This window comes from Glossina fuscipes, unplaced genomic scaffold (assembly GCF_014805625.2).
Source record: "Glossina fuscipes isolate IAEA_lab_2018 unplaced genomic scaffold, Yale_Gfus_2 0, whole genome shotgun sequence".
Taxonomy (NCBI): Eukaryota; Metazoa; Arthropoda; class Insecta; order Diptera; family Glossinidae; genus Glossina; species Glossina fuscipes.
This window is the reverse complement of record NW_023998414.1, coordinates 39,062,796-39,089,899: the sequence shown is the minus strand read 5'-3', so window position 1 is coordinate 39,089,899 and position 27,104 is coordinate 39,062,796. Positions and strand designations below refer to the sequence as shown.

Genomic DNA, 27,104 nt, shown 5'->3' with positions numbered 1-27,104 from the left:
ATGTTGTTTTCATTGCTTTGGCTGGTGTCGTTGCTGTTACACTATACCGACATTTCGCTATGACCATCAAGCGGTTTGTTTTTGTGTGCAAACTTAAACTATTTTTTTTTTTTTTTTTCTGCTTTCATTAAATTTATATTAATTGTATCGTTTTAAATATTTAAAATAACATTAAGTGTTGTTTTTTTTCTACTCTTTTTTTTTTTTTTTTTTTTTTTTTTTTTTGCATTGCATTGTATCTCGCCATTGGAATTTTTTGTTGTTGTTGCTGTTGTTGTAGTGCGAATTTAATCAAATTATTGTAAAGTGATTATCTCCTAAAGTAGGTATGTTTGCTTTGTCGAACGGTTGTTGCAACATACAACATACATTAGAGTACGTAATCAGTAAATGCTTTTAGTGCTTTAGCGCACCTTGTCATTTACTCATATCAAGCGAACGCTCTACGCCAGAGCGCTACCGTTCATGGTTTTCGAATCGTGTCTACCGCATAGTTCAGGGGATAGACTCGCGACTGCCAAGCCGATAATCCCAGGCTCGAATCTCATTGCGTTAGCTCACACCTTACACAAGTAACTATATAACATGTGTTAGTGTTATATTTATGTCCATTTCTAACACTTTATATAGTCTTAATACTTAACCTTCAATACTTTAATGCCCATAATATCGTATGTGTGTGTATGCTTGCTTGTCGGATTGATATCCTTCAATATCTAATGCCATAATTTTAACACTTGGACTTAACCTCACTTATCTAATACGTTAAACATAAAATTGAAAACTATTAACTTTGCTGCGCTTTGATGATCTTCTTCTTTATAATAATGTAATTTAAGCCCTTTACACTTAAGAATGTTGCTTGATGGGGCTGAATGGGTCAATTGTAGCCAGAAATGAATAAATAGAGCACAATAAAAATAGATCGGAATCAGTGACTTTGCTGTGGTGACAAATATTCGCAAATTACGTTCATTGATATATTTTATTCTACAATATATTCAATACATATATATATATATATATATATATATATATATATATATTTATTCATATTATTCGTTAAATTCCCATTCATATACATGGCTTATAACGGATGCCATACCTAGCATATAAGAGAATTTAATTAACCTTTAGTGGAGCTACAAGTTGAGAAAATAGAATTGTTTTTGTTTCATAAGTTGAAACAACTTATCAGTTATTTCATAAGTAGCAAACATTTCGTAATAGTTGTGGTTTCGATCAGTTAGTCGTCCTAGCTAGCAATCGTAACATAAGCGTGCTAAGAATAGTGCGAATAGTGCGTAAGTTTTTGCCAGATTTCTTGACCTAGACTAGCCAAGTGTCAATCTTTTATCGCAATTTCGACACTTTCAAAACGCCAGTAGTGCGCAATAGACAGGTAAACGAACTTAACTAAATCAAGTTGGAATTTCATCAGAACTATGAGCACGATAAGGTTTACTTTATGGATTATACAATGAGCTAAATATGATGAGAAATTCCCTCGCTATAAAAATATATAACGTGGACATTGCTCTTGTTGTTGTAATGTCATATCGATTTTCTGGCAAGTATATATAGAGCGTTTTTTACGACCGGCACGAATGTACTGAGGTTGGAGAGGAAAAATAACGAATCAAAGCTAGAATATATCCGCAACCTGTAAGATGTGCGTCGAGGCGGTAAGTATTATGCCTTTAACGAGCGAATATTCACTATAGCTACGGCTGCACCCCACATATGCCGGTAGTCGTCTTTCCTATCTACTTAGCTGTACCGTAGTCATAACATTCCAAATAACCATAAACTGCAATGCGATAATTTATGAATTATTTTCAGAGTTCTATCCCAAATCGGACCTAACTTCTCCAACAGCTTGACGTTTATCATATAAACAATGGCGAAATTGTATACTTAAGCTTGTTATTGTTATAAAACCTTGAGTACGTGAAATAACGGAAATAAAACTAACCTAACAGATATGATCGCTTCCTACTGAATGCATTCACGGCCGATATCGATGACAGACACGCTTGCTTTTTATAATGCAATGTCTGCTTTTGCTATTATTAGGTGGTTGCAAAAATTCTGATCACTTTTCCGCTTGAAAAAGGCATTTATTGTGGAAAATCGATACAATATATATATATATATATATGGATCGAAATAGTTGCCATCACTTTCTACCACGTCGTGCAATAATAATTTGGGCAACAAGGCGAGAGAACTTGCATTGGTTTGCCAGCTATCCACCCATCCACCGACCCATTTTCGCACTTCTTCAACTTTCCGGATTCGCGTGCCAGCCAAGCCATGCTGCATCGATCTAAACAAATAGTAGTAAATCAGGAGGCGCCATATCTGGTGAGTACACTGAATGTGGCAGAGCTTCCAATTTGTGTGTATCCTTGAAAACTCTTGCAGCGAGTGGCCAAACAATGGCATTTTCGGCCAAATTCATGCCGTCACTTTTAAACTTTTGGACACAAACTTGGCAATTAAGAGATTTCTTTAAAGAAACAACAAAAGTGCAGAATTTGGAAGGAGAAGAATTTTGAGCGCTCGAAGATTAGTGTCAGTGTACGCTGGATAGATAAACCAATAATATTAAATGGAGTGTCAAGATCATCGAATTCATCAGTTATGTACACTGGTGTTTCCCATTTCTTTATCATGTTCACGTATAGAAATCGATGATAAATGATGATTTTTACAAAAACCTCACATCATATTGTATTCTCCTACGTAGAGAAGATTGAATTCTTTTCTGCGTTAGTAACATCTAGTCGTGGTCGCGAATAATATCGAGACAAAAAATCCATTATATGTATATACGATGGTTGCTATGAGTACGAATAAAAAAAACAAAAAATTATAAAAATTAAGCAAATTTGATAAACAATACGAATACGACTGACAGCAGCAAAAATTCCCTATAAGTTGTGTGCGTGTAGTAAAGGACTTTCTCCCGTCTGGTCTCGACGAAAGGTTTTTCTACCTTAGCAAACTCAATCACTTTTATGCTAGTTTTGGCTAAACTTCAAAAATACACCGACATTAAGCTGGGAATCGTTTCACGATAATGCAAAAGTTGATATATAGAACACACACACAGATATATATATATATATATATATATATATAAACTTATCTCCCTTGCTGGTTTTGCTCAATTTTGGCCTATAATAGTTTAAACAATTGATGTCAAGCGTCTGTTATCCACGCATCGTATATTGTCCACATATCCAGCAGCAGTACTAAGTCGCCTATCTCAAGAAACCATATAATCTTTTTTCATAGATAGATGCTACCCTAACTAATTGGTTTTTTTTTTTTTTTTTTCAAATTTGACTAAAATATCTTTAGTAGTTAATAAGTTGCACTGGCGTATGTGCTTCCTCATTACCCGAACCCATACGCCGAACGATGGCGGTATACTCATTTTGTTTTCTTCTTTTTTTTTTTATGGTGTATGTGGAACATCGAAAAGGAAGCTTCTGGTTGAAACATTGCAAGTTTTTGCACGCAGGTTGGTATTCAAAATATTTCTTGTTTCTTAACAGAAATTTGTTGTGTAAGTTGTCGCTCATTTGCACTCAGAAAATATAAAATTTTGAAGGCTGGAATTATTCACATTTACTTACTTGCAAGTCTTTAAATTATATATATATATTTTTTTTTTGTTTTTTTTTTTTTTTCGAGCCGATAGCCTGTGTTGCTAGTGCTCAATGTCTCTTTTTTTAGTCTAAGAATTCAATTCATTAGTCTAAAATTAAAATAATAATAATAATAGTTTTTTTTTAGTTTTTTTTTTTAAGGTTTTATACTTGTTGATCGTAACGCACACAAGACAGAATGTTTAAAACTATTTTCTTCCTCATTCCTTAAACGAATATGTGCTATCGGCCTAAAAATGGCTTAGCTCTAAAATGAATTTGGTAGGCGCCGGCATTAATTTTTTCTTAAGAATACCAGCGATATGGATACCAAATGCAAGAACTTGGAGAGTAAATTTGTTTGGATATGCGGGATTCCGTGCCCGCCGAACATAACTTTCAATTACCTTAAGTCAGACGAACAGCACAGTTCTGTAAATGCACAACAAATGTTAAATGAATGATGAAAAAGTCTTGAAAACCGAACGCAATGTAAGAAAACGCATTATTGTCGCATCGCTTCATGGAAACGATGCATAATCCTTATAGGCTATTACTTATGACAAGTTCGGCAAGGCGGTAGGAATTTGTAATGCCTCACGGGACGATAATCGCCGAAAATCGCATCATAATACGTTTTGATCGCAGCAGTATAACGTTCCGCTATCAAATCAGAAATTTTCCCGTGACCAAAAAACAGATTTACGATTACATAGTATGTCACGTTTATAGTTCTATAATTTTCCTTTGATGAAGGATGCCTTTCTTTTAAAAGGTATCTATAAAAAAAAAAATTATAAAAAATATAAGAAGAAGAGGAAAAGCTAGTTATAGGTATCAACAGACTCGATCTAAACTGAACAAAAAATATAACCTTATTGGCGTTGTATCTTAATTTTATATTTGTTGAAAATAACTTGAAAAAAGAAAAAAAGAAAAACAAAAGCATTTAATTTCGTTCTTCTTATACGACTTTAGTATTAAGGGAGTAAGGACAAGCTCAAAAAGGGAACGAACATTACATTTCATAATAAACTCGTTAAATTCCCATTTCCTAATAAATAACAATAACAAGCGATCGTTAAACTCAAGTAAGTAATAAAAGTATTCCCTTTTCGTACTATGTGCACGATTTAATTGAATATTTAGTTAGTTCATGCCTACCTTCTATGTATTATGTAAAGCAGTTTTATGCAAGTCAAATCACATCTTATCTCTGAAGAGCAATTTTAGCGGTAAGCTTTCCAAAATTCAAAACTACATAAATAGCATTAGGCTACGATTTTAAGGAGTTCGATCATCTTAGTTTACTATCGGCTAAAAGAATTCATTTACGTCTTACAGCATCCGTCATGGTCAATATGCTGTTTTTTTTTTTTTTTTGGGGGGGGGGGGGGATTTTTGGATTTGTTTTATTGGGAAGGATTTGTGGAGGGCGTTATTTTGTTGATTTTTCTTTAAAATCTTCTAAAATACCGCTAATCAGCGTCGAAGAAACTTTACTTTATTCGATTCAATGTACATTTCAGAAGGTTAGGTGTTCGCAAAAGCCTTATAGTATGATTCGGTTAAGACGAATCGCAAAAGATACTGAACGAAAATTCATCTCATATGAGATAATCGAAGTTTTCAATTGCAATAAATCAAGCAGAGATATGGATATTGTAGAGATTTGAAGACGGCAATATTCGGACAAGGTTTCCTTTTAGTGTAAAATGTTAAGAAATCGGTCCGTCTTTAATAGCAAACTCAATTATTCAATTGGATGGATGTACTGTGTTCTAAATTTTTGCCAAATATGAAAGCAATCAATACTGAGTGACAAGGCAACGGCAATTGCCAATAGTACCGACTAAAAGTGAAAGAAAAAGCTGTCTACAATATGAAGAAGCTTAAAAATAAAACTGCAATTCTTCAGCTTGCCAAGGATCAAGGATCGCTAACTCGCTCAAGAGAACGCACAGTCATCATACTTTTCGGATATTTCTAGTTTCGAAATGTTGTGCACTAATAAAAGTGCGCTCTTGCGAAAATACCGCGACATCGACATTTGCCTTAATCAGGAATCATTCATTTATCCCGCAATATATTTACCGTTCCAGCAACGGGTGATAATTTGCAAGTATGGATAACAGACAATACCTTAAATACCGTAGCTGTTAATTATTTCAAAAAAAAAAAAAAAAAACGAATGAATTTTTCATACTCCACAATATTCAATTATAAAACATTTTTATTTTCTAAATTCTTCACTTTCGATGTTATTTTATTTATGCAATTAAAAAGGTAGGAACTTGAAAATACCTCCTCCATTAGCTTTAAGAGAATCGAGAGCATCGATTAATCAAAGTGTAGGTCGTGTAAATTCGTTTGAGATTCATCGGGAAACCGAGGTTCACAACCTGATAATAGCTAATGTATAATATGATGATATGTATCTCTTGGATCATCAAATTATATAGTTATTGTTTATATGATTTCAAGAATACACTATCAAGTGTTTATAAAAAATTTTTTAAAAAATAAGTAAATAATTCTATGACACCGAATCGTCTTATGTCATGCTGAAGCGAGCTAGTACATAAATCCGATTGAATGAATAATCGGCTTTTTGTTCTTGTTACTTTCACTGAATAGGCAATGATCTGCGAGGCCTAATATTGGCATTCATATATTTAGGATCGATGTATCTGTCGTGAGGATGCATACACTCGAAGAGCTCTAAAAAATGCTTATCTCTTTTATCTTTTCTTGATATGTTTTGCAACACAATAATTCAATTATAGATCTTGCTGCCAAGTGCAATATGTTCCGGATTTTCCGGTTACGACATCTTCGTAAAGATAATAAAAAAAAGAGAAAAATTTTTTTATTATATTATTAAAAAGAAAAAAAGAAAGAAAAAAAAACAAAACAAAACAAAAATCTTGAATGAAAGTATAGCTCAGAGAACAGGCAAAGATTAATTAACTTTGACTATACTTTATGTCCTTTTGTATTTCAATCATTTCTATGCAATTATATACTATTCAGACTGTGGCTGAATAATAAAGGATATGAATAACATTTTTAAATAACGTTACATATACAACACATGTACAACACTTACCGTTAAAAGTCCCGGTTGTGAGTTATAAATTAAATGAATACACATACGCATATGTAATAATTGTAGACAAAAGTAAGGCTTGGACTATCCGTTCCCTTTAGCTTAGATGATGAAATTATCACGAAGCACAATAATCATATGTATACGATAGATACGCATGAGCATCCCACCATAAATAGGTATGGGCATGGATGGATATGAAGTCAAGGTATGGTTACAACTGTCACCAGCAATATGATGATTTTCAATGATAATAGAAATCAAACAGGAACATGCCGATTGGAATGCCACCATGACCACATACGTGCATTAGTTCTAACAACAGTAACAAAAGCATATACCATTGCACTTTATCTCAATTATTGTTGCATGCGTCGCATATTGGAGAGAAGCGAGCCGGTAATTATAACAGGATGCCAGTGGAAACGGAAAAAACGCGCACATACATACATACATACAGTTACGTATGCATCTATAAAAATGAAACTAAAAGGAATTTATTTTCTGCTTTACTGCTATACTGACAATTATGACATCAAATATGACAGCGAACCGAACCGAGTAGACGTCTATAGCATATACACAATAGTTATCACTGAATAAAGCATTAACGCACTTCTACATATGTAATGCATGCATAATGGATGAATGAAACAGAATAGAACATGCATATGCACGCAATCATTATATATTAAGAGTGGTCAACTATGTCGTATTGTGCACGACGGTGCATGCACGCACGTATGAAGGTACACACACACACAGACACACAAACACACACAAATAAATAAAATTATAAATAAATAAATAAATAAACACAAACACTTATACCCGCAGACACAAAATCATCCTGTTACATTGAATGGTAAGACCACAATTGATATGTTTTAACACCAAGTTAGCATCCGCTTTAGAATAATTGTCACCAATTTTGTTTTGTTTTGTTTTGTTTTGTTTTTCGGATAAATATGCATATATAAATATGCATACATATATATATATATAATTTTATTTAAATTTTTGCAAGTGTTAAATTAAAGATAATTTCAATTTGAATATTTTTGTTATTATTATTAATATTATTATTATTATTATTATTATTATTATTGTTGTTGTTGCGTTCGCTTCTTTTGTTGCTTTATTATTATTTTGTGCTTTTTACTGTGAACCGGCTATTAATCAATCGTACTGAGCATAAATAATGAGAATTCAATGATTGCTATTGCACTTGCACTTGATTTTGACACTTGAACTTTTTCTAAGCTAATATATATGTAACAGTATGTAACAGTTCATATTGAAGCTTTGGTTGAACGAATCGCCGGTGACAACGTACGCTATGATTGATGGTGGCAGTGGTAGTGGCGGCAGCGTTAATAGTGATGATATTGATGGTAAAAGAGTATGAGTGGAAAAAACTACCAGATTTTGAACGTGTTCGCATGGCCGCGCATACATACACGTAAATCCGTATCCGGTACCGACGTCTGCAAGATACAATTCGCAACTAATACTAAATCCTTTGAAAGGATTATAAACGCTATTGACTCATCAGCATTCGGCCAAGCACAGCAGCATCGTTATCTTTGCAAAGTTTTGCCTCGTCTAACTTCGTTGCATTACGATTTACGTTCTTTTGCTGCTGTTGTTATACTTTGCGTGACTTTTTCTTCTTTTGTGTGTTTTTTCTTTTTTTTTTTTTTCCTTTCTTCTTTTTTTCTGTTTTGTTTTAGAGAAGCAATTACGAGAGCTTGCTGAGAATAAATTGCATTCAGAACAAACCGTAATGCAAACATCGTATTTCCACGACCTGTTTTATGTAGAGGTTCGTTTTGTTTATTCCAGACCATCATTATTAAGTGTGTTAGATTTTCAGTCGAAAGGATTATAAATAGGTTCAAAATAGAAGTTTTTAACTTCCTCTCTCTCTCTCTCTCTCTCTCTCTCTATCTATCTATCTATCTATCTCTCGCTCTCTTTCTGTTCTATTCCTTAATGTTCTCATTAATATATACGATGTCAATTTCATTTACCATTTCGTTCCGCTGACTTGCGTTTGCTTTATACTCGAAAACTCTCTCGAAAGTTTCTTTGGGTAGAAAGCTTTTACGCTACACATTGTTTTCCCTGCCGTCATATCAATAACTAGCACGTGTTTAACTCATGTTTTTTTGGGATCGCCTGGGGCTACAAAATGCGTAACCTTTTCGTCAATGTTATTGCTTTTGTAAACATACGTATTTCGCTGGCAAGGGACTACGAGTTCACAAATTTTTTTTTTTTTTTTTTTTTTGCCTTTCGAACAGTCGACTCAGTCAGGTATTCATGATCGAGAATCAACTTGAATTTGATAGTCAATGTAATCATTGCTATCTACCCTCTATATGGATTTTTACAGTTGTGAATATTTAAAAAAAAAAAAAATTAAAAATACGGGATTAATGCATATAGTTAAGGTACAAGGTAAAAATATTATAATTGGGGTAGACCGATCACTAAATACTCTACGTTACTTTGCCTTATATAATTATTCACTTATTTAAATAATAATACACCAAAACTTATACATTAGTTCATATTCAAGAAAATGTCGTGTTTTTGTCGTGAGAATCCTTATACTGGAAGGTGAGGAAAACGTCAATTGACTTGATTCAGATTTAGAGAATTGCATTATCGCTTTCAAGCTTTCGTTATTCTGCAACTATTTTCGTCATAAAGAGCTACGAATCAGACTTTGTTGCCATATAAAAATTTACTCTTAGATTAATATGATTCAAGTTCCCTACGTTCAATTACTATTGTTGACTAATTTCCATCATAAAATATTACAAGTTAGACTCTTTTTTTTGTCAAGAAGTTAACTATTTTTGAGGAGCCCTTTAATTTGGTTTCGCTGATTTTTATGTATTATGGATCATGAAATGTTAAAAATTAGGCCTTTTTACCATATGAATAGAAGTAAATAAAAAAAACTTCCGTACAGAATACCGAAATGTTATTACTTGGAAATTTGCCAAATGCCTCTTGTTTATCTCGTAACGAGTTCTTCAAACTAAGACGTTATATGTGGAGTGGTCGACTATGTGAATGGATTGCGATCCGTATTCAAAAAGCTCCGTAACTGAAACCAAAGGAAGTGAAACCATTTTAAAAATTTGAGATTTGTGCTTCAAATAGAAAATTTGGATACACATCAGACAGACAGACAGACAGACAGACGAGCTTAAGTCAGTTTAAAAAATGATTGAAATGATCATGATGAAATCCATTGATGGGCCTATCTGAAGTTCTTCCGGGGGTTACATGCATCTGCACAACTGCAACTTAATACACCTTACACCACAAATCGGTATTGATTTCGATGTGCGGTCCAAATATAATCATGAGATGGTCATTAGAGAAACCAAATCAACCTAAAGAGCAAACATTCAACATTCATGAAGGGGCGAAGCCACGCAGAAAAATAATTCTTGCTCTTCAGTTTGATCGGTTTGTGATTTAAAGCTCAAAAGGTAGATATCTTCATCTGTTATATACCGATTTTAAATTATTTCATGCAGCAAGTATCTATGTCAAATATGTGTAACGAGCATATGATCTAACTTATTCGATAGCCTTTAAGCCGATACTTTCTTTAAGTAAACATATCTCAACCGTTTCCTTTTTGGACATTGCCAGTTTCGTGTATCTCGATCTATTTCCTCTGAAACCCAATCAATTTAAGGGGTAAGTTTTGCGAATCGTCAAAGTCGCAAAAATTAAGATAGGAGGCTGTGATATGTGGCCCAACATTTTTTGATTGATTAAGAGTAATATGTGGTTAAAGCATGAGCGTCACATACACGCCCACAATGTGAAAAACAATAAAGCAAGCTTATCAAGTTTTCGCCTATAACTTTTAGTCCCGCGCATTTACTTTGGAAAAGTTGATACCCAAGTGTTCGCGAGAATCACCTCGGCATGCATATTCGGTGCAAAAATTGTGCCGATCGGTTCACTAACAATTTCATAACTCACGATTAAATAGGATAGTTAGTATTTATATACGATTTTCACGTTCACGTTTGACTTCCTTTTGTTATTATACTATCTGCTACTGTTTGATACTACTAGATTTACCGTTATTGACTATATGTAGTTTTTTTTTCTATAGAAATTCTCTTTTCTGACGGATGTATCAAAAAAATCGTCTGTTTGCAAACACCACCGTTTACCTACCCATTCTAATCATAAATCAGGCAATCCAGGCGTTCCTCTGCCCGATCTAATGTCCGACAATAAATATGTCTACCCTAACGCCTGACCATCTATACGTTCAAAATTTCCTCTGCACATACTAGCGAAGTGCCCGCACATCGGTCGACTCATTTTTATGTTCGTCATTGCACTGCTTCTCTCCTTTAGTTATTGGAAAGATCAGATAATGTTTGTCCGTCCGTCATTTATCTATGATATCAATTTATTCCTTTGTTAGTGTACCATTGCGGAAATTCTAAAGGAAGTGAAGATTGCTTAAGAATACAACCACAGCTTATAAGAGCAATTCTACGTTTAATTTTAATTAAATTTAATTAATTGATTAAAAAAATTTCAAAATAAAAGCCACTAATTTCCTGAAAGTCAACAAAAACCGAAATCAAAAAAAAAAAACTTCGATTGAAGATAGAAGAATACAAATATGGTAGAAAGTTGTTCCCGATCAGCTCAGATATACTGGAAATGAAACTATAGGTTAGGTTTATGTTCGCTCGAGCTGATGCGTACACAATATTTTTTCTATGCTCTATGATGGATTCACATGACTCTCTTACTTATTTTATCCAAAATATATTCATTTAATTTGATCTAACGATCAAATCGTTTTGCTAATGAAATCATAATATCATTGAAAGATATTCGATTATTGTTTAAGTTTTTCTGTCCAAAATAAAAAGATCGAAGCTTCCTATTGTAGTGATGATGATATTGCATCTAAAAACAAACGTATTAAGCGAGCACATTAGAAAATATTGAGCCTTTAATGTAATATCTTTCATTCCAATTTCATTCATTCCACTACTTCTACTTAAAAACATTAACAACATGATTAGACCAGAATGTGGTCTAAGGCTGGGATTATAATTTTTTCGATTGTTCAAATTTCAAGATATTTCTACATACGTACATGTGTATATATTTAAATGTATTACAGTTATGCGGGAGATCGGGCACATGTAAAAGTATTTACGTAACTAAAACATAAAATGATTTTACTGCTGGTTATGTTTGACATACTGATGTAGAATTCAAAGGCAATGGTAAGGCTTTTCAATTGTCATCACACACATCCTTTTGAAACGTATAATAATAATAGTAAAGTATACAAATGACATTTGTGCGTATGTTTATATTTATATTCATTCATTCTTAGATAGATAGATTCGTATACGTTGTCTATCTATACATAAAGCTAGAAATGGTGCGAGCGAAAATATTGTATGAATAAGTATTTCGTTGAACAGTTTTTTTTTTTTTTTAAATTTTATGTTATCTTATCATCAAAATTTTTAGATTATTTTTATCGAAAAATAACAAAGTCTTTCACATTCATACTTATGTAATAATGTTCATATATGCAGATATATATATATATATATATATATATATCTATATATATATATTTGATTATAAACGTTTTCTTTTCTTTTGGCGTTTTGAGAATCAGCTAAACAAAGCGAATGAGAGCGGAAGAAAAGAAAATTCACTTTATTGAAAATGAACCTAAGCATGTAATTGAATTTGTTATGTAACGTGAGTCATACAAAGAAATTTTGCAATTTGTACTATTCTTAAATGCCGTGAATGCATATATGCGCACGTAAATAGATGTATAAATATATTTGCATACCTATGCACATAACATAAGTATTTACACGAACGCCTATACACATATATGAAAATGAAATGCAGTCAAGTAAAGTTTACCCATATAAAATACGTTTGTATTGCTATAATTTTATAGGTACACGTGTATACATATATATATATATATATATATATGTGTGTGTAATTGTATGTAGAATTGTCTGCATAGAGGAATATGTAGAAAATTATGTTCGTCTGCTATTCTGGGCTCTGTACCAACATGTTAACATGGCTGTGAGTTGTAAAAGCCATTATAACTGCAGCAGCACCATTTCATAGAAATTATATTCCCAACCTCCCCTACCCCCCTCCCCATCACTTTCCTTATTTCTACGCTACTCTTTATCGCCCCAATATACATGCATATATATGCATAGGTATGCACGTGCCCAAAATTGAATCCCAAGTTGAATATGGTGCGAAATTTGTACAATTTCGTATAAGCACTTCCAATAAAATTATCATATACGATAAAAATGTTTCAATATTTAGTTTCGTTGGACGTTACATTGTGTTTTTTTTTTTCTTTTTTCTCTTTTTTCCTTTTCCTTTCACAATTTCATTTGACATATAATATAAAGAAATTCATGCAATCAAAAAAAAAACTACTAGAAAAAGATATATATGAAAAACTAAACATATTCAAGTCTAATGTTTTATAAAATTAATTTCCTGAAAAAACTTTGAGGATTTTGAAATCCACATGTTATGCGACGTTCTTGGTTGCTGGTACTGTGTTTATGATTTCCGATTCAACTAAGCTTTACGATGAAAATTTCATGCTAACAATATTTATTTATTAATTTTTTTTATTGTTACCCACAACTGGTCCTAGGCGATGATTATTTCGAAGACACGAATCTATTGTTTTGAAAACATCTGAGAACATTGTAAATAGTCTTTTCATTCCTTGTTGCTCTGCCAGCACATATCATCTCGATTCATATTTTATAGTAAAAGTTCGGCATATTCTTTAGATTATCACCATTAAACATTTGCTTAGTCATTTCGAAATATTCTCCATAATTGATAAGCATTTAGGCTTCAGTCTAAGTTTGAACATAGCTATCTAAATAGTTTTGTCATATATCTTAATCATATATGTAAACCTTTATTACTACTTCTAGGTCTTCTTCGCATCTTCATCAATTGTTTTCAATTTCAAATAAATAATCAATGAATGAAAAATATTAGTTTGCATTTGGATGCCGAGCCCGCCATCATTCTCAGGTAAGACTTAATTCTTCGTAAGGAAATAAGATCGAAAGAGCTCCGCAGAACTGCAAAAAACTAGCATATCTTTGATATTTTTCGTTTCCTTTTTGTTTTTTTTTTGAATGTTGTAAGAAAGGTAATAGGATAACAACATTCGGGCAATTTATTAAATATAAAAATTTATTTAAATTTTTTTTTTTTTTTTTTTTTTTTTTTTTTTAAAATTTATTTAAATATAAAAAAAAGTTTTAAAAAAAAAATTTTTGAAAATGGCAACGCCGGAAATACTGGTCCAAGTTGAGTTAAAAAATGGCAAAACCAAGAGAGTGAAAGAATATTTTATTCGGCAAAAACCGAATTTTACGTACTCACAACCGCTCATCTACAACACTGCATTTCCCTTCACCAATTTGACCCATTTTCAATATGGACTTGCGGGCAAGTATTTCTAACTTAAAGTCGACAGTGTTTCTCAAGATTTCTTTGTTTTTATTGTTTTTTTACTATGACCGATCTCTCGAGGGATGTCCCCTATTCGTGTAACAGAGAGAAGAGAGAAAAGAGAAAAATTACAATATTCGGCCAAACGGAGACAAATCTTTCGTTACCCCGTACAGTTGAGGTTAATTTCGAAAATTCTTACGTATATCACTACAGAATGTTATTAGAAAAAATGGATATTATTGGAGTTATGCTGCACCGCGTTCTGAGAAATTGTGTTTCGAAGAGAACGCACTTAAACTTTTAAAATGTGTTACGCACCTCTCTCTTCATTCTAACAAATAATTTATTAAGTATTAAGCAAATCTAGCACGATAAAGTAATGAGTGGAAGCTTGAAATTTTATGGTACCGGAGGCCTTTTAGATAATGAATTCTTTTCCATCTATTAAGCCAACGAACAAACAGTTCTGAAAAGCGACGAGAAAAGGCATTGTAGGGATGGTGTTCCGAAAATGGAAGTGCAATGGAAGAAATATGAGTCGCAGTAGTATGCTTTAGTCCGGTAGAGTGGTCACCCAACGACATGCGGGTGAGAATGCTGCGAAAAGAATAAATGCTTGGTAGTCTTGTTAAAATCTTTTCTCTTTTATCTCCATAGAATGCTTGTCCGGAAGCCAAGTTTAAAAGCTTGGTGGGATCGCTCTCATTGGGTTATTACTTGGACACTGAGTACCATTCAGCAAGTTATGAAACTGCAGCAAGATAATACGCGTGGCGAGCATGGTGGCGTTCTCAAGGCCGAGATGCCAGATTAATTCATTGTTTCGATTAAGACGTTAAACTTTAACGTTTCCTCTCCGGACTTATTTTGTAGCTTAACACTAAAAAGTATGGAAGAAATACCGCGTAAATGAATTTAATACATATATATATATATTTTATGCAAACTTATTAACTTTTAGAGTAACGCCTGCTGTAAATTGTAAAGTTACATTTTTCGGTTATCGTAATTGTGATCGTGGGCACCTCAAGCTCTTTCCTACCTATGACGAGACTTTAAAGTTTAACTTTTTGTATTAAGTTTTCCGAATCAAGAATAAATGTATCTTATGGCTGTTGTGACGCATACTTTGGGCGTTATAAAGGACGTGCTTCCTTTTTCGATATAAAAATATGTATTTTCACAATGAACATAATGCTTGATATGATTGCGACAAACAGACTCATTATCACAATGTAATCAATTTAATCAATTTACGAAACTGATTCGCACCTTCATTATTACTCGATAAGTACGTGATAGAAATTGAAAGGTGCAGTCAGAAAAAAAAAAAAAAAAAAAAAATGGAAATATGTTCGAAATTTTCATTTTATTTACTTTTCCTTCGCAATGAGAACGTTTGAAATTGACACACTTTCAATGATGCTTTCAAATGACATACAAATATGGTAGGTGTGCAAGAAGCATAAGTAAGTTACAAGTAAATGAGAGGAAACACAATCGCGTAAATTCCTATGAATTTAAATGAAATGCTTGAACATTTCCGCATATGATAGGAATCTGTGTCGCTTTGATGGCACATAATACAATAAAGCAGATCTTCAAAAAGTTATTATATTGCACACACCCCACCATATTGGTTTTGTTACAATCAAAACGATTGTATTCTTGTGCACATATGCGAATCAATGCGTTCATCTTTTCATTTAGCGAGAGCAAGTTGTAAGCTGTTAGGATTATATCTATCTTTAACTATATCTCTAACTCTATCATAATTTCTTACATTCGAGACACTTGCTTTTTTATTTTTTATAAAATCCTATCCGCTTTATAGTATTGAGTATTGAGCAAATTTCATGTACTAATAATTTCCTCAAAAAATATGCTTTGCTCAGATCGACGGTTTATTGGACGCGTGGGGTAAACAAATTAAGTACGAAAAAAACCCCAATCATGAGGAAAATATAGCAAAAAGATAATGTATTCCAATAACAGCTCTCATCGAGCATACATATATTTCACTGCCAGATTCCGAAGAGATTGTTGCCACATACGCATTTGCCACTTGGCCAAATTCCGCATCTGAGAATAAAAACAATGCGCACAAATACACATTGGATATGAGGATTAAAGTCTCTAGTTCATTTTAGTCCCACGCAGATCTGTGGGCGTATCATACGCAATGAGCGCAGTTTAACTTACCTTTACCTATTGATAACTTTAGTTGAGGATTATAGACAGAAGATGATGATAGGGTATTATCACAGGCGATGTACTTCGAATATGATCGTTAATCGATGAACAAAGCCAATTATGTCTGAAGAGAGGTATAGAGGAAGAGAAGATTGTGCTTCCTCTTACTTATGGAACGAACCCTCATCCGCTCAACATTGCTGAATATTTTCGCAGCAAGTAAAAAACCCTAGATAGGATTAGTCCAATAGGAAATACTCCGTATTGATTATCTAGCTATGACGATGAGGATAGACCTCACAAATGGTCTATCCATACATGTATCGTCTTGTTGTTTAGCCAATATGTTATGGGTGCGGATTATTATCCGTTCCATTAAACAATGGAATATTTGAACTATTGTCATGGATCACAATTCTTTGGCTGGGGCAATTCTTTGAACCCTCTTTATCCTAATATAAGTCTTTTAAGACTTCGTAGATCGTTCCACTATCTAAGATTGTTGTGTATTAAGTCACGGCTAACTCTGGTTTTCTGTGGCAATTTTGTTGATAGGCTTTTGCAAATCTTTTGAAAGATAAGTCTTTTACTTCACCTTGCGTTATGCAAACGCCATACGTAAAATTAATCAGTAGATGATTAAGACTTAAGAAAACAAAATTAATTAATAATAGATTTTTGTTAGCATTTCCGCGAATAGCATAAGCAAATAAAAATTATAATGAATACTTTAACTAAGAAATTCTTCATAACAAACATATATACATTAAATAGCTAACATCGACAATAAGAGGTAGGAGAATATCTTTTCACATTTTCGTTTTCTCCTTAAAAGCCCTTTATACCTTTGCTTCTGGGCATACTCTGTAAACAAATACTTTATTGTTTTTCACTTACCAGAAGCAGAAGAAGAAAATGTCATCAAATACAGGCAAAGCTATTATAATGCCAAAAAACTTACCTAACCTTAATTTATGTAAAAAACTTGTTTTTCCTTAAATACCACTTTGTTTTTCATGACTGTCGGTTATGCCAAAAAAAAAAAAAAAAAAACAATAAAAAAATTAAATAAATAAATTTAAAATAAAACTCTTATACAGCGTACAAAGCATCCAGATTAAGATGAGAGCTGAAAGCTTATCCACGAAAATTGAAAAGATTTTCAAAATTAAAAAAACCAAAGATTTTTCATAGTCACTCTCTAAGGTAAACATTGACGATTAACATGCGAATGTCAGGAAAGGCTTCTAGACAAATTAACTCAAAAAGACATCGGGAAAATTGCTTCCGGAAGCCTGTGAAAGTCGGTAAAAACAAATCTATGATAAATAATAAGACAATTTTAGAAAAGCAAGCTTTCACGGTTGATTGAGATTGAGACCTGTACTCCGAAATGTTCCCCAAAAGAAAGCATAAACAATAATGTGGGATGCTGCGGAGAATTATGATTCCTTCATTTGAAAACAGTGCATAACAATGTATAGTACATAGCTTCATTTCCGGCTTAATTCGGACGACAGTGCTGCTAAATTGTTAGACAGATGCGTTACGATATCCAAAGTCAAACTAGCCATGATGCGGAATAGACGAACCGTTACCCATTGGCAAATCATTCGGAAGTTGGTTGGACGGCCCGTTAATTGGGCGTGGTGTGTTATTACCGTTTGCCTGCACCTAAAATAAAAAACCTTCGCTAAGAAGTGCTATTAACATTAATTGATAATTGATGTAATTGCGGAGAAAAATGGGCGTGATAAGCCAAAATTATGTGCTTTCAGTATGAAGGAAATTCGATTCCATATAGTAAAACTCACTCAGGATATATTTGCATTTCCAAGTTGAAATTCCCGCTAACCGCTTAAGCAAGAGCTCGGCATCTCTATATATGTATAGGTCGCATTAAAAAGGATTTGACTGTGCATTACACCATTATGCATGATAGCATTAAACGCATACGTTGCGTTTGATGAAATAAAATGGATTCAATCACTTTAGGTTTTCATTCTGTTGTCGCTGGAAATAAGCGATACCAGCCTTAATGGAAAACATTCATTTATGTTGAATACGTGTATTTTTATTTGGTGCGCTGAGAGACACAACTGTTGACAACTTTAAGACAACTGCACGTCACTCACAATATTTTCATACAATACCAATTAAATGCGATAAGAGGCCGTGACACAGAGTAACAGGGAAATATTGTTTTATTTTCATTGTTCCCCCTCATACTGCAAATCGTCGTTGTGTCCTCAGGAAAACGGGATCGAAAAACATATGTATATAGAGAATATTTAGTGTAAATAAATTCGAATTAGGTTAGAACTTGGAATTTGTACATAACATGTATATGACATTTATAAATGAAGACATTTTTACACTGCCTATTGACAGTTTGGAGACGCATTCATTTTGCAAAGAAACAATTCACACAACCAGAAGAAAGCTTCAGAGGCCATATAAATTGTGTTTAGCTAGGCAAGGTTAACCCGCTCGCCTATCCACTTGGCTATGTATCCATCGTTAGTAAACGTTTCGCAAATATTAAGATATCGGATTTAAATTTGCGATCCATTTCCAAAATAGAAAAACAGTACGTGCACATTTGATCAGAACGCCCACAACTAATGGACATTGAATTCGATGAAAAGAGTTCAACTATTATGGCACAGGTCATGTTGATAACGCCATCTGAATTCGTGTTGCCATAACGGTTTTGAAAACCAATCGATTTCACCCGAGAATAATTAAATCGTCGTTGTTGTAACAAACTGTTCTCGTAATCGCTTTATCAAGAGCCGCATAATTCGTAAATTCCCGAATCATTTTAATCAAACCACGTATTCTTTATTATGTAAGAATCCTAATCCAGTACTTTCTCTCATAGCGATGAACAATGAACGTAAGACTGCGTGTCTCTCACTATAATGCATTGCCTAGGAAAGCGAAGCTCTCAGAAATCAAAATCGGGTGTACATAGTAAAACTATCAGAAATCTCTTTTATGCCAGTTCATCCTTTCCCTCGTAAAAGAAATTCCTAATAAAAACTTCTGCAGAGTGTAGTACGTAAAATAAATGATGGGTATCCGGAATTCGCCGTAAGATGAATGCATGCAGTTGTCCTTCCTTGTGTTTTTTTTTTTGTGTTTTTCTTTTTAAATTTGCATAATAAATAAATAAATATATTAATTAAAGGTTGGAATAAATTATTAATGTTATTGTAATCAAATTTAATACAAAAAAAAAATAAATATATTTGTTCAGCATATGAATTTACAAAGCGGTAAAAATATTAGAATAAAATAATAACAATAATAATAATAATAATAAAAAAAAAGGAATTTTTTAATTCACTTTAAACAGAACCGAAAAACGACCCAAAAAAATGTTAACGATGCGGAGAAACAGTATTTGTAAATTTTATTGTGCATATGCATAAGTATGTGAGAGTGAATGTATTGCTGGTGTTGGTCTAGCCAAAATGCCTAAAGACCCGAATGAATGCATGCATGCATTGTTCGTCTGGACCCACTTGACCGCATGTGCAAATAAACACAGCTTAACTGGTGCCAATGTGTTTGTAGTGGTTTTCATAAAACATCAGAAACGTGTGCTTGAAGCCTACAATGCTAACATGTACGTAGCAAATAATATATTCGCTCTCCGTTCTCCAGCTAAAACTGATAAATGATCAGCATAATAATTTCATTAATTCATTTATGACATTTAAGGCCAGTCCCATCGAGATCTCTGTAAAATTGCCAGACTCTTCCTTCGATATATGATAGCGAATGGTAGCGATGTCGGAGCACAATTTTGAAATTTCCAAGAAAAGCAAAGAAAACCTACCAATCCCAGCCACAATATCTATATATATATATATATATATATATATATATATATATATATATATATATATCAATTTCACCCATGGCCGCAAAAATGGAGCAAGGAAGCTGGAATTTGGCGCAAAAGGTAGATCGATCGCTAAGAAGAGCAGGAATTCAAAGTTAGAAAGTGTTGGTTATCTACTCACATGTATACCCACAAGTTGCCGCATTGCCGCAGTAGACGTAGCTACATGCCGGCGGCATCATTTCATATTCATTTGAGACTATCCATCCATTTTTTGGATATCGTCGCAAGAATGGCGAAGAAACACCGATCGAGCGGATAATTCGGTCATCGCTTGAAATCAGTGATAATCGAAAGGAGTAATACCTGTTGATTACCTTTCAGGGTTACTCTCACGTTTCCTGGGCGAATTTCGGGTACTTGCCATTGCGTAATGCATCCATTGCCGCCTCAATTTTCGTTGTTAGCTGATTTTTTCGCCAAATGGACACATGATATACATTCAGGGTATCGCGCTGATGTTTATCGTTCATCTAATTGGTTTCATTTGGGTTTTTTGGGTTTCCGATATTGTAAGCTACTAGGCATCTATTGTGTGTCATTTTCTTCAGACTTTTGAAGAACACCGCGAACTTACTCAACGGCTTAGTAAATTGGCATAGTGCCGTTGTGGCTTACAATTTATTGACAGCAATATTTCGTAGTGACTTTTCATTTTCCACATATAGTACTCTTAGGCAATTTGGAAGGTTGATCGGTACCTTAGCATACTTTTGTGAATATGTATGCTTAAGGGCTTAAGATTTTTATACAAAAAACGCGTATGAATAAATGTGGTTATGAATTGGCGAACTGATGCTTGTTGCAATTGAAATCAATATATATATATATATATATATATATTTTATTTTTAATCTTTAAATGCATATCATTGCCAATTGTCTACGTTCCAGTTGATAAAAAAAAATTATATAAAATGAAATTGCCAACAACATAGCGAACATAACGAAAATGTTGTTACATAAAGAGATATGAGGTTTTAAACATACGTTATAGGTTTATAATGCTATGCATTCAAGGGATAACAACGCTGATCCGTCCTTCTTTCAACGTTGATTATAACGTAATAATGTATGCAAATTTTCTTCAGTCGATTGATGCTGCAATTAATAAAGACTTGGTCTTCTTTCTTTATATCTATACTTTTCACATAAATGGCAGGCATTTATGGTTCGTTGTAACATTCATATATGTCGGTTTCTTCCCCATTTTCTGCTGTTTTCCGCTGTCTCTCTGTCACTCAACGCACAATATTGCATGGCATAAGTGGAGTAAAATGATTAGCTATACAAAGACCTAGAATATAATATAATTTTAGCATTAAAGCATTAAACATTTTTATTAAATTTCCATCTACCGCGCATTACTTTTCATAAGCATAAGATAGAACCTTACGCACGATCGCGTACTGATGTGCACTGGAATGGGATTTGAAAATTTAATACTATTTAAGTGCCGTCACTGAATGACACTTGGCATTGCAGTTGAAATTATATCTATGCTCTTAATTAATTGTGTTATTCGAAACATAAACATTCATAAAAATATTATTAAACAATTTTTATACCCATCCCGGAAGGTTGGGGAGGGTATATTCATTTTGTCAAAACGTTTGCAACGCCTGGAAGGAAGGCATCAGCGATGCCGCAAAGTATACACATTCGTGATCAGCATTAAATTCTAAATCGACTTAAGCACGTCCGCGTGTTTGTCGGTCTGTCTGTCTGTCTGTCCGTCTATGTAGCGTCGCAAACATAAACCTATCGACATGAAATTTGGCAGAAGCCAAGGTACTGCAAGTGAGGCAATTAGGTCGAAGGACACGCCCATAACGTCGCGTAAATTGAGAACACCTTTGTTCTTTCGAAAGGGTAACAAATAAGTGAGTACCGAACTTTACCGTGCATTCTATGGGCGATACTGTAACAACTTTACCTAAATAGAAAAAATTGACCGCGCCTATCCAATCTTATAGTGTCTCAAATGTTTTTTTTTTTTTTTCAATACCTTTGAAAGGGGCAGTTTTAAATTTGGAATGCACCTAAATATGTCTGTCTGTTCGTTTGTTCGTCTGTCCAGGTATCTGTCTGCGCAACTGTGTAGTAAACACTGTTTACTTTCCCGTTAACGAAAATGATATACGAAATATATCGCTTACAAATTTGCAGAAAAGATTTGGAGAGGGGCCCTAAACTTTTCGCGGGACACGCCTTTAGCCGCGCCCACTCCTACTATTATAGCGCATGAAAATATAGTTCCTTTCGTGTTTTTGTCTCTTTTGAGACAACGGTCCTGGGTATAAAAGATTCGGTCACGATTGAATATAATTCTCTCTTACTTGTTGTTTATGTATACAATATGCATTTATGTGTGCGTAGGATATGCTTAATGTCAATCATATATAAATATAAAATTATAGCTAGCATAATATTAGTTAATTTAAAATTTGTTAAGCTTAACCGCTAGTCAGTAAGTTACTCTTCAATGTGAATGTAACGTTTATTTATCACATATTTAAACTAGATTCGAATAAAATTTGAACGTTGAAAAAATGAAAATTATATACAAAGCATTTGTGAAGGGTGTACGAACCCTGTTGTGATTGCATTTGATTTTTTATTTTTTTTTAAAGTTTCTTACGTTACCCATAACGTATACCGGACTGCCCTTCATATCAATTGATCGTTGGAAGGAAGATATCTAGGAGTATGTAATATGGGTGTAGTCTTAACTGCTTTATGTCTCTGACATAGGTGTAAACGATACCGGATATAGTTAAGTTCTCAGTTCCGGGCTAAAGAGACGTTGTATCTCCGCGTCTGCTGAACGCCATATGAAAAGGTTGCTATCACGGTGGCATATTTTTTTTTTTTTTTTTTGGTATAACCGTGGTGTAGTCAACAGCGGTGTAACATGATCCCCCAGACAACGCTATGGTGACATGCTACGGTAAATTTTCAATTGTAAAAAGCAAGCGTCGGTGCGCGCATTGCCATGGTAGACACAAAATTCCTCCCAGCGTCAACTTTTGCTTAAGTGCAATTTTTACAAATATATATGAAGGCCTTCGAACTTTAACAAGAACATCCTAACGGTGTTTACGTAAATATTTATGTTTCTTTTTTCATAGAATTTGTGGTGCGATTCATAATCCAAGCTAACTAAGATCATTGGATATAGGATGTGAGCGTTAGGATGATGTGAGAATATTTTAAAGTATCAGATAAAGCTTTTGCCTTACGGAAGTAAAGTATAGGATTATGTTTCTCATAAACAAAGCTTTCTCTCAGAAAAAGGGAGGCTATCGCTGGCGAGACTGATCGATCAGGATATGACGTAAAGTACAATATTTATTATTAAGTAACGAGTTGAAAAATTTCGTTGTAAAGTTAATTGTAATGTGTTTTCCATACAATGTACGCGGTTGCATTCGCTTCTTAGGCCGTCATTCGTCATTTTGTTACTGCTTTGGCAAATATCATATTAGGGCACGGTTCTTGTTTATTCTTAACGGCGACCGATGACCACTAAACAGGGCTATGAGTGTTATATTTAAATCTTTGTATTGCAATTTTTATAACTGCGAGTAGTCCCGTAAGAGATGGGTGCAAGGACGGATGGTTATGCTTAAGTCGAATTAGAATCCCGGCTATTCTATGGGGCATATATCCAGGTGAAAGGTAGGTTGGAAAGCTTATCACAAACTTTCACGATTATGAGCTCGTCAGCTAGGAATGTCCAACAAAATTTGTATTGACCCTAAAGAAGTAACGATTAAATTCATTATTATTGTCATTATCATCATTTTTTTTTTTTTGGTTTCTTAAACATGATCAACTAATCAGACGAAGCTCCGTTTATGTGTAAAATAGTGGTCGCAGGTTGATAGGCGTCCACTCGCTCGATAAATGTTATAAATTTATCGACGCGACACTGACTGTAGCCACAAGCAGACACTATTCTGGTCTACCGCACTAAGAAATGAACGAGAGCATGCCGACTTGTTGGTCGCGCTTCTTAACTGCTACTGGCTATGCGGTAACCCAAACTTCATTATTACGAAGCAGTCATGCTAACCGTTTATTTGGCTTAATAAAGTATTGATACGATTTGAGTAGTGTAGTATAGTGGCTTTTCAGTTATAAAGCAACGGCGATTGTGTGTTACATTAAGATGTAATAGAATGTTTAGATTTTTGAATTAAGTCGCAATAAAATGTGAAAGTGAGAGGAACGCTTTAAAGTTATTATTAAAGAAGCCATCGAGCCGTTTAGTTTAATGCTTCCCACATGCATATATATACCACTTATATATATATATGTATATATATATATATACATATAGATATGTATGCGTACAATCGTATCGATAATTTATAGTGGTATTTAATCCAGAACAATTGTATGTGTTTTTAGGTTGAATTGAATTTTAGTGTTTTTGTTGAAATCCTCAACTCTGTATGGATGATAACGCATGTGATGTTAATAAAAACTGTAAGAAAACATCTGTTGCCCGAAAATTTATAAATGAATGTCCTTCAACATATATGAACAAACCCATATACACGTATATGCGCACTCATTCGATACACATATAACACCGGTAGACTACACAATTTGTATAAGTGTGTTATATATATATATATGTAAAAGGAAATAAAAACATTTTTATTGCAAATTGTTTTTTGTTTATTTACGCTCCAATGTTTTAGGTTTCCATTCTTCTTTTTGGTTTGTTTATTTTTTATTTGTATATACATATATATATATATTTTTTTTAAGTTTTGTTTTATTTACATAAATGGTTATGACCAAACAAAAGCATAATAACAACCACAAATGCTTAAACTAAGCCAATACTGTCCAAGCCATATACATGCAACTATATATATAAACATATAAATACATATATATTCATACACCCACACATTCATTTGTCTTTCGTACATACAATTTAAGTGTGAATATATGTATATAGGTGTGTATGTATTTATTTATGAATGCAAACATATACAAATGTAAATGAAATTTGAATGTAAACGAAACCTATAAAATTTCAGTAAAACTTTTCCAGAAATAAAAGTAAAAATTTCACATACACTCCTACAAGAATTTTCATAGACACATGAGCATGCGAAGCTCTTAAATAAAAAAAATTATAGGTTAATTTCACTCGATCTAAGACGAATCATCGATACCGTCTACACCGTCTAACTTAAGATATTTGGTTATCAAGCAGCTCGTAAGCGGTTAGTACTTAAGTGCTGATATATTTTCGATAATTTTTTTGGCAACGCATTAATCGCAGTCGATATTTTCTAATGAACGATCTGAAGAAAATATTTGTTGCTACAATGAGTTGCTGGTAATGTACGCTGATGATGGGAGAGGTACAAAAAATGTTTATTATTATTGCTTTCTTCTTCTTCTTCTTCTTCTCCTTCTCGCTCTTCTTCTTTTCCCTCTCGTCAATCGGAGCCGATTAGAACCTACAAATTGCGGAGTTGAGCTCTCTTTGACACCTATCATGTACACCTTCTCACTGATAGCCAACCTACTCTCTAGTTTTTAAGACGCCGGGTTAGATTGCCCACAATCCACATTACAATGTCAGTAACGTACTGTAATATTATCGAACTCCTAAATGACATGATTTCCTTTTGCGAGGCCCTACCGCTGTTAATAAGCAAGCGTTTCTATTCGCCTGCGATTTCGTAAACAGTTTTGTTTTGGGAACTAGAAACTCCTATGTATACATAGGCACATTTTAAATGACTGCAAAGGCAGATCCATATCAATCAAATGTTGTTGCTTCTTGCCTGTTAAGATTCTCGGGCCATCCGAGTAGCTTTCTCAAGCAGTGGCAATGTTTTCAAGTTAAAACGATTCTGTTACCTTATCTGCTACAGACTGCAGGCTGATGTTATATCAAGAGAAGGTCATTCCGAGCCCATGCTGGATTTTCTTGTCAATCTTTAATGACGACAACACTTAACTTACGTTTCTCAGTTCATTATTTTTGTATCAACATAAGCCCAATCGATTGGCAAATGAGTTCATTACCTCATCTTAAAATCTCCAATTTAAACTTTTCGGGATTACAAATACAATAACAAAATTAATATATTTCTTAGTAATGTAAAATGTTAAAGAAAGAAAAAAAAAAGAAGAAGTAAAACGAAAAAGTTTCATAATTCTTTTATGTATAATCTTTCGGTCGATAGCAATGAATAGCATTGGGAATCTTTCTTGTGGTTTCTGTCTAACACATATCTTATGATTCTTACCATATAAAATTTCGTTATCGTTGCTTTCTTTTATTTTGTTGTTGGCATGACCACACTTTGTTGTGGCCAACACTGTATCTGCCTGCTTCCATTCTAACCGCACTGTAACCACTGTTTTATCTTATGAATTAGTGAGCAAAATTCGAATGTATGTATGCTCAACCACGTATTTAATACGTATGTGTCCAAATGAATATGTACGTCAAAATGATCCAAAAAAAAAAAAAAAAAAAATAGGAAGAAGATTCAATCCTCAATATTGCGCTTATGAATGCATGCCCATACCTATATATACATGTAACACATAGTAAGTAACAAATGTTCTTAGTAAAAGTCTACCTTAAGGTACGACTCATATTTATATGACCTTCTAATTATGTA

At 33.5% G+C, this 27,104-nt stretch overlaps 1 protein-coding gene across 1 annotated transcript in view; it reads right to left on the bottom strand.

The window, feature by feature from the left end:
* Positions 1 to 7,335, bottom strand: part of LOC119634323 (chondroadherin) — a 50,917-nt gene extending 43,582 nt beyond the window's left edge. The window contains exon 1 of the mRNA XM_038028399.1: positions 6,769 to 7,335. The gene's annotated coding sequence lies outside the window, so the exon portion shown is untranslated. The remainder of the gene's footprint in view (positions 1 to 6,768) is intronic.
* Between the last annotated feature and the right edge of the window lie 19,769 nt (positions 7,336 to 27,104).